Raw genomic sequence first — 9,715 nt, forward strand, 5'->3', positions numbered from 1 at the left:
TCTGTATCAATTTGAACACACTTATCAGAAGAAAGGAGAAAAATTGTCTTCATATATGGGACGGCTGGATAAGATCCTGCACCAAATACTACTCAAGAAAGGCTTAGTCCCAAGCACGGTGGACAAGATTAGAGTTCGACAGGTCTTGAGAGGGGCGCAGCCTTTAGACCCCATCATGCTCCAACTTAGGACAAGTAAAGATTATGAGGAACTACATTATCCTGAGTTGATAAGGACAGTGAGAGAGGAAGAAGCTATGTTAGAAGCTAAAGACAGAGAACAAGGCAATGCACGAAGATCAGCTGAAGTTGCAGTAGTGGGTGCTGCTGATGATGTCCATTCCGAAATAGACACTCTTAAATCTCAAATGTCCCAAATGATGCACATGCTGACCCAGTTGACCGTCAAACATCAAGATCAGATGAAAGAGGATGTATTAGAGCAAACAAAGGATGTGTCTTCCCTTGGTTTAAAGAAGCCAGCTAGTCCAGGAATCTGTTACAACTGTGGAGGGCTAGGACATTATAAAAGCACTTGCTCAAGTCCCTTTGGGATAAAAGAAGAGGTTGGGTTAAAGTACAACAAGAACCAAGGATGCCCTGGAAAGCCACAGGGAAACTACAGAGGGCCTCGGTGAAGGAGCCACCCGGGTGCCCACCTTCCTCTGTCCGCTCCATCCCTAAAATTAGGAACAAAGTAAAGGGAGATTTTAAAACCCCTGCCTCTGTGTCTGACTCCATTCAACAGGAAAGAAATACACTACAATCCAAAATACCTTGTGAGATACCTTGCTACAAACGGGTCAGAAGAAAGAGAAGGATACATGCTAAACCTGCAGGACCCGCTGCCCCAAGTGTTTCCAGGAGATTCCCAGCTGAGCTAATAGGACCATCACCAGTGATACCTGTTCAGGTTGAAGGAATTTACACCAAAGCCCTCCTTGACTCAGGTGCACAAGTGACCCTTTTGTACAAAGACTTCTATGATAAGCATTTAAAACACTTGCCTTTGCAGAAGCTGGAAGATCTTGAAATCTGGGGTCTTAGTGCTAAGAAGTTTCCCTATGATGGTTATCTTCAGATCAAGATATCAGCTGATCCATTGATCTTCGGACAGTCTGGAACATTTGATGCCCTTGCGATTGTGTGCTCTCGACCCCCAGGGTCTGATAGGAGCTCCATGATAGTGGGAACAAACACACATCTAGTGAGGAGAATGCTAGAACCATTACTGTCCCGCGAGGCTCCTCCAGCTGAGGGAGAATTACACCCATTGCTGCGGCCCATATACCAAGGTCTGATCCAGGAACAGGAAGCTCCAGCTGAGGGAGTGGGGAAGTTATGGCTGCTTGGTAAGGAAGAGAGAGTTCTGCAACCCGGTGAAGTAGCCTGTCTCAGGGCTGAAGTACGGCTGAGTTGGAAACAGCCAGGGCCCTATATTATGTTAGAAGCAGATCGAAAAAAGGGAGAAGAAACTGGATTACAGCTAGTGCCTGAAGTAGTCCCAACTAAAGATTTGCAGCGAACTAAAGGAAGAGTTCCTGTAAGCCTTCGTAACACTACTGATTCCCCAGTGAAACTTAATTCCCAAATGCTGCTTGGACAAGTGAATTCAGCCACCCCTGTTTCACCATCTGTTTTAGTGGGGGGAGCAGCAGATAGGCTTTCCACAGAATGCTTCTACCCAGAAAATACTCCTGCACCCACTGAATGGAAGAAGAGTCTTCAGGACCTGTTACTGAGAAAACAGGAGCTATTTTCCAAAAATGAGTTTGATGTGGGTTGTGCCAAGAGTACCCAACATCGGATTCGTCTGCAAGATGACAAGCCCTTCCGAGAAAGATCACGTCGGATCCCGTTTGGTGACTTAGAAGACTTGAGACAGCAGATTGCAGAACTGAAAAGAACAGGAATAATTAGAGAATCAAGGAGTCCTTATGCCTCCCCCATTGTGGTGGTGCGAAAGAAAAATGGGTCAATCAGACTGTGTATCGACTACCGCACTCTAAACCGAAGAACCATTCCCGACCAGTATACCACACCACGCATAGAAGATGCATTGCACTGCCTTTCAGGGGCCAAGTGGTTCAGTGTCTTGGACCTTCGAAGTGGTTACCATCAGATCCCCATGCATCCTGAAGACAAAGAAAAAACTGCTTTCATCTGTCCCATTGGGTTCTTTGAGTTTAACCGAATGCCTCAAGGCCTGACTGGAGCTCCAGCTACATTTCAGCGTCTGATGGAAAGAACAGTGGGTGACATGCACCTAGTGGAAGTTTTGGTGTACTTGGATGATATAATTGTATTTGGAAGAACTCTAGAAGAGCATGAAGAACGTTTAGAAAAAGTGCTAGACCGGCTTTGGGAAGAGGGGCTGAAGTTATCCTTGGAAAAGTGCCAGTTCTGCATGCCTTCTGTTACTTACCTGGGGCATGTAGTTTCTGCTGAAGGGGTGGCCACTGACCCCAGGAAACTTGAAGCAGTGACAACCTGGCCAAGACCGAAAACTGTATCAGAGCTAAGATCCTTCCTGGGATTCTGTTCATACTATAGAAGATTCGTAGAAGGATTTGCTAAGATTGCCCGACCTCTCAATGAGCTCTTGAAAAATGATGGTGAAGAAGATGACTCTAAGCCACCTAATCATAGCCAATCAGCCAAAGGACCTCGGAAGTCAAAAGAGGCTATTGAAGACGAATGGACTTATGAATGTGAGCAAGCCTTTGAGAAGTTAAAGTGGGGTTTGACACATGCACCAGTCTTAGCCTATGCTGATCCAGCTCGCCCCTATGAACTACATGTTGACGCTAGCCGAGAGGGGATCGGTGGAGTGTTGTACCAAGAACATGATGGACAATTGAGACCAGTGGCTTATGTGAGCCGAAGCCTCTCCCCATCAGAAAAAAACTACCCTACCCACAAACTTGAGTTCCTGGCCTTGAAGTGGGCAGTAGTTGAGAAATTGAAGGACTATTTGTATGGTGCTGAATTCGAAGTCAAGACAGACAACAACCCACTCACCTACCTTCTCACAACCGCCAAGCTAGATGCAACAGGTCACCGGTGGTTGGCAGCCTTGGCTGGATTTCGGTTCAGCCTGAAGTATCGTCCAGGGGTTGGGAACAGAGATGCTGATGCACTGTCTAGGAGACCCTACAATACAGAGGTATCTGAAGAAGAGTGGATACGATTGACCCCAGAAGGGATCCAAGCCCTGTGTCTAGGGGTGGAACATAGGGTCAGAGGAGCTGCAGGGGCAGGAGCTGTTGGAGTAAGTGCTGCAGGAGTCCCTGATTTCTACTGCAATCTGACTCAAGTAAAGAAGGGAGGTCTGCCCATCCTCAGCAGACAAGATTTAAGGAGAGATCAATTAGAAGACCCTCTTTGCCGACTGACATTGAAAGCATTAGAAAGCCAGCAACCAGAACTCTTACAAACTGAAGTTCCAGAGGAGGCAAAATTAGTCTACAAGGAATATAACAGACTTCAGCTTAGAAATGGACTGATTTATAGACAAGCACCTGTAGATGACATACAGGAAAAGTGGCAGTTGCTCCTTCCAAAGAAACACAGAACTACAGTGTTGGGAGCCCTACATGATGAACATGGCCATCTTGGAGCAGAAAGGACTTTTCATCTAGTCAGAGACCGTTTCTATTGGCCCTGCATGAAAGCTGAGGTCGAAAGCTACTGTCATTCCTGCCTGAGATGCATACAGAGGAAGACCCTATCTTCCAGAGCTGCCCCAATGGGCCATTTACAGAGTCAAAGTCCCATGGAACTGGTGTGCATGGACTTTCTGTGTTTGGAACCGGACTCTAGCGGACAGGGAAATGTTCTAGTGGTGACCGACCATTTCACCCGCTATGCCCAAGCCTTCCCTACCAAAGACCAGAAAGCATCTACCGTAGCCAAAGTCCTGATAGAGAAATTCTTTGTTCACTATGGCCTGCCTCAAAAGTTACATTCAGATCAGGGCAGAGACTTTGAAAGCAAACTCATCAAAGAGTTACTGAGTATGTTGGGTGTGAAGAAATCAAGAACTACCCCATACCACCCTCAAGGGGACCCTCAGCCAGAAAGATTTAATCAGACACTCCTAGATATGCTAGGGACATTACCTTCAGAAAAGAAACAGCACTGGAGTCGTCATATATCTGCTGTGGTTCATGCATACAATAGTACAAAGCATGATTCTACTGGGCACTCCCCTTACTTATTGATGTTTGGCAGGGAAGCCAGATTGCCTGTGGACTTAGCCTTTGGCATCTCACCTGATGATACCTCTATTATATCCCACAAGGGATATGTTGATCGACTTAGGCGAAACCTCAAGACTGCTTATGAGAAGGCCCAAATTGCATCCAGTAGTAGGGAACAGCAGAATAAAAGACGCTATGATCTAAGAGTGAGGATCCACCATCTGCAACCAGGTGATCGAGTCCTTCTGAGAAATCTTGGTCTTCGTGGACAACATAAGCTCAGTGATAGGTGGAGCTCACAGCCCTATATTGTGTGTGCTCAACTACCTGGTCTTCCTGTGTACCAAATTCGTCCTGAGGGAAAGACTGGTCCCCTGAAGACTTGGCACCGCAACCACCTTCTACCACTCAGTGAAGCCGTACGAGTGTCACAACCAGTAGAACGAATTCTTCCTAGAAGAGCTCCAGTAACTCGATCTTCGCCACCCCCTTTGATAGAGGAAGATGATGATGAAGATGAGGACAATGATTGGGAATATTACTTAGGAGCGCAGTGGTTGTGGCCAACAGATGCAGATACAAACCCTTTAACTGTAGCTGAACCTCATTCTAGCCCATTGAGAGCTGACGCTCCAGAGTTCATGCCACAAAGTTGTGATCAAGAACCTGAAGAAAGTCTACCTGGGTCTGAGCAAGAACTGGGACCTAATACCTCGGTAGCAGTACCTTCACCTCCATCTACTGAAGTTGCAGAACAATTGGCTGAAATTGAAGCACCTTTACCTCTGGAACAAAGAGGAAAGCGTGCAATTCAACCCCCCAAAAGGCTGACCTATGACTTCATGGGGAAGAGCTCTGAACAAGCTATCACCACTGTTCGCAGGAACCTAGAGGCTCAAATACCCCAAGCTGCTGTATCAGTTTGTGACTCACTTCACTCTGCTCCTGACATCCCATGGTGGAAAGTACCTCTGTCTAATGAATATATTACAAATTGTTATCTGGCCCCATATAACGGTTAAGTTCAAAAGTTTGGTTAGTTTGTAACTTACCAACCTATCTTTGGGGACCAAAGACTTTTAGTGGGGGGAGTGTGTAGCCCCTAGGTGGTGCTGTTTCATTGTTTTCCAAAATGCATTGCCTGCCCCTAAACAGAGTGGAACTTTTAGAGCTGATTTTTGGTTCCCGGGGGAGGAGTGAGAACGGGGAACAGGGTGTGGAGAGGGAAGAGAGTGGTGTGGGAAGGACACAGAACTGAACCCCTCCAGCCAGACTGTTGGCACAGGACAAAAACATGCTGCGGGTAAGAATACCTCCATCATCTGAGAGGGAAGGAGAACATCCATCTGGACAGAGGGACTTGTGGACCATCTGCCTGCATTCTGACCCAGGTTCATCTGAGACTGTGGACAGCAGTGGTTTGGTGAGAGGCCTCACGGCCATGTTTATTTCTAACTGAAAGCAGAGAATTGATTACAGTTCTATAGGAGCCATCACAGAGATCCCTTTTTCTTTTCCTGGATTTATTGCTGACTCTCAGGATTGAGAAACCTTTTTTTTTATCCTCTCTTTCGGAATACGTTTTATATAGTTTGCCTTCATTCCCTGTGGATTACAAGTGCCCTCTTTAAAGGGACGGAGCGCTCTCAAAGGGCCCCAACGCCGGCCATCATAGAACTTATATAGCCACTGGCCAGTGGATAGACAGGGACTTAAAGTGATAGACAGACTTATCCCACACTCAGTTTATTATTGCATGTTTGATGTTTATGTGTTTGCTGTTTATCTAAATTCCGCTCTAACAAGGCTTCATATGCTATTATTAAAGCCGCACTGTTAGTGGTTTTACTATGATTATTGTTGGGTCCAGTTTCTGAAGTGAGTTGCAGCTGGTACGGTAGGGAACCCAAATCTATCTTCAGCCGCTCCTTAGGGGGTGAGTGCTACATATATAAGGCTGTACCCCCTCTCCAGCACTCACCCTCCTGCTCCTGGAAGTATATGAGGCTGTACCCCCCTCTCCAGCACTCACCCCCCTGCTCCTGGAAGTATATAAGGCTGTACCCCCTCTCCAGCACTCACCCTCCTGCTCCTGGAAGTATATAAGGCTGTACCCCCCTCTCCAGCACTCACCCTCCTGCTCCTGGAAGTATATGAGGCTGTACCCCCTCTCCAGCACTCACCCTCCTGCTCCTGGAAGTATATGAGGCTGTACCCCCTCTCCAGCACTCACCCTCCTGCTCCTGGAAGTATATAAGGCTGTACCCCCCTCTCCAGCACTCACCCTCCTGCTCCTGGAAGTAGATTAGGCTGTAGCCCCGGTTGCAGTCTGTGTTGCGGATCTCACACTCTCCTCCGTTAGACTCGCTCCTCTTCTGGAAATACAGCAGGATCTTGTTCTTTAGAGCCTTCGGACCCCCTGGAAGCGGCTGCCACGTGACGAGTGCCGGGTAAGCGGCGTCCCCCATTGCAGAGGCAGTAAGAGGGTCTCATGAAGGGTGTATCTGTGGCTGTGATATGGAGGAATCAGCATTACACAGACTGCAGGAAGGAATGGCTGCTGGTTACTTTCAGTTTCACTGTTGTTGTTTCTCTGACATCCTCCCCTCCCTCCTTCTTCCCTGTCCAGAGACTGCAGACATGCCTGGCAATCCCCTGCCCTGACTGATCTGAGGGACAGCTGAGAATGGGAGGCACAGGGTACAGCTGGAAGGAGGCTTGTCTGGAAGGAGACATGCCTGGAAGGAGGAATAAGGTATGCCTGGAAGGATACACAGAGTACTTTTGGAAGGAGGCAGGAGGTATGCCTGGAAGGAGGTATAGGGTACATCTGGAAGGAAACAGGAGGCATGCTTGGAAGGAGGCATGCTTGGAAAGAGGCATGCCTGGAAGGAGGAATAAGGTGTGCCTGGAAGGGGGAAGGGGACAGGAGGCATGCTTGGAAGGAGGCAGAAGGCATGCCTGAAAGTACAGCTGGAAGGAGGCATTCCTGGAAGGAGGCACAGAGTAAATCTGGAAGGAGGCAGGAGGCATGCATGGAAAAAGGCATGTCTGGAAAGATGAATAAGGTATGCCTGGAAGGAGCCACAGAGTACTTCTGGAAGGAGGCATGCTCGGAAGGAGGAATAAGTTATGCCTGGAAGGGGAAAGGAGGCATGCTTGGAAGGAGGAATAAGGTATGCCTGGAAGGAGGCACAGAGTACTTCTGGAAGAGGGCAGGAGGCATGCTTGGAAGGAGGAATAAGGTATGCCTGGAAGGAGGCACAGAGTACTTTTGGAAGGGGGCAGGAGGCATGCCTGGAAGGAGGAATAAGGTATGCCTGGAAGGAGGCACAGAGTACTTCTGGAAGGAGGCAGGAGGCATGCTTGGAAGGAGGAATAAGGTATGCCTGGAAGGAGGCACAGAGTACTTCTGGAAGGAGGCAGGAGGCATGCTTGGAAGGAGGAATAAGGTATGCCTGGAAGGAGGCACAGAGTACTTCTGGAAGGAGGCAGGGGGCATGCTTGGAAGGAGGAATAAGGTATGCCTGGAAGGAGGCACAGAGTACTTCTGGAAGGGGGCATGCTTGGAAGGAGGAATAAGGTATGCCTGGAAGGAGGCACAGAGTACTTCTGGAAGGGGGCATGCTTGGAAGGAGGAATAAGGTATGCCTGGAAGGAGGCACAGAGTACTTCTGGAAGGAGGCAGGAGGCATGCTTGGAAGGAGGAATAAGGTATGCCTGGAAGGAGGCACAGAGTTCTTCTGGAAGGGGGCATGCTTGGAAGGAGGAATAAGGTATGCCTGGAAGGAGGCACAGAGTACTTCTGGAAGGAGGCAGGAGGCATGCTTGGAAGGAGGAATAAGGTATGCCTGGAAGGAGGCACAGAGTACTTCTGGAAGGGGGCAGGAGGCATGCTTGGAAGGAGGAATAAGGTATGCCTGGAAGGAGGCACAGAGTACTTCTGGAAGGGGGCAGGAGGCATGCTTGGAAGGAGGAATAAGGTATGCCTGGAAGGAGGCACAGAGTACTTCTGGAAGGAGGCAGGAGGCATGCTTGGAAGGAGGAATAAGGTATGCCTGGAAGGAGGCACAGAGTACTTCTGGAAGGAGGCAGGAGGAATGCTTGGAAGGAGGAATAAGGTATGCCTGGAAGGAGGCACAGAGTACTTCTGGAAGGGGGCAGGAGGCATGCTTGGAAGGAGGAATAAGGTATGCCTGGAAGGAGGCACAGAGTACTTCTGGAAGGAGGCAGGAGGCATGCTTGGAAGGAGGAATAAGGTATGCCTGGAAGGAGGCACAGAGTACTTCTGGAAGGAGGCATGCTTGGAAGGAGGAATAAGGTATGCCTGGAAGGAGGCACAGAGTACTTCTGGAAGGGGGCAGGAGGCATGCTTGGAAGGAGGAATAAGGTATGCCTGGAAGGAGGCACAGAGTACTTCTGGAAGGAGGCAGGAGGCATGCTTGGAAGGAGGAATAAGGTATGCCTGGAAGGAGGCACAGAGTACTTCTGGAAGGAGGCATGCTTGGAAGGAGGAATAAGGTATGCCTGGAAGGAGGCACAGAGTACTTCTGGAAGGGGGCAGGAGGCATGCTTGGAAAAAGGCACTAGTGATGCAGCATACATCAACTGTAGCGGGTTAATAGCAAAGCCCCCCTTACATGCAAGAAGCACATACTGCACTTATAGCACTCACCCACGCTGTCACCCTGCTCTCTGGGTGCTCCTGGGTGACAGCGTGGGTGGGCGCTATAAGTATGGTGAGCGGGGAGGAGAGCGGAGAGTTGCACAGGAGATAGAGCTGCTCTAGCTATACTCTGTATAACTAGAGTACGAAAGCATCTTCACATTTTGGCTCCAAGGCTCCCCATTGGTCTAATAACAGACCAATGAGGACCCTCCTGATTCCCATTGGTCTGTTAACAGACCAATGGGGAGCCATGGAGCCAAAATGTAAAGCTGCTTTAGCTCTAGCTGAACAGAGTATAGCTAGAGCTGCGCAGGGAGCGGTTTTGTGTGGCGTCGGGCATGCAGAGATCTTCAATCAACTTAATGAAGCTTGCAAGAGTAGAGGATATTGGCATGAGAGCATTTTTTTCTTAAAGGTACAGGTACGTTTTTCTGGTTAATTCAGAAAATTAAAGGACTTCTTTCATTCTTGTGTTTTTCTTTCACTTAACCCTTTGTAGAAATGGTAAGAGGTACTTTAAGAGGCACCGGAGGTGGGGAAGAGACCCTTGTCCATGGACTGGACAAGGGCTCCGGGGGGGGGGGGGGGGTGGAGGCTTGGCTGCACTTCCCCCCCCCCCCTCGGAGCCCCCCCATACCATGGACCATGCGGGCTAGTGTTGCTCAGGGTTTTAAGCCCCAGTCTGCCGGGGCTCTGCATTCTGGCTATCCCAGCCTGCATGGGGGACAAGGAGTTAAAGAGGCTCAGGAGGGGGCACCCCATTTCATTTTATTTAAAGGGACCCTGAGCAGTACCCTATAATTTATTTATTTATTGTATTTATAAAGCGCCAACATATTACGCAG

This window comes from Hyperolius riggenbachi, chromosome 7, assembly GCF_040937935.1.
Source record: "Hyperolius riggenbachi isolate aHypRig1 chromosome 7, aHypRig1.pri, whole genome shotgun sequence".
Classification (NCBI taxonomy): Eukaryota; Metazoa; Chordata; class Amphibia; order Anura; family Hyperoliidae; genus Hyperolius; species Hyperolius riggenbachi.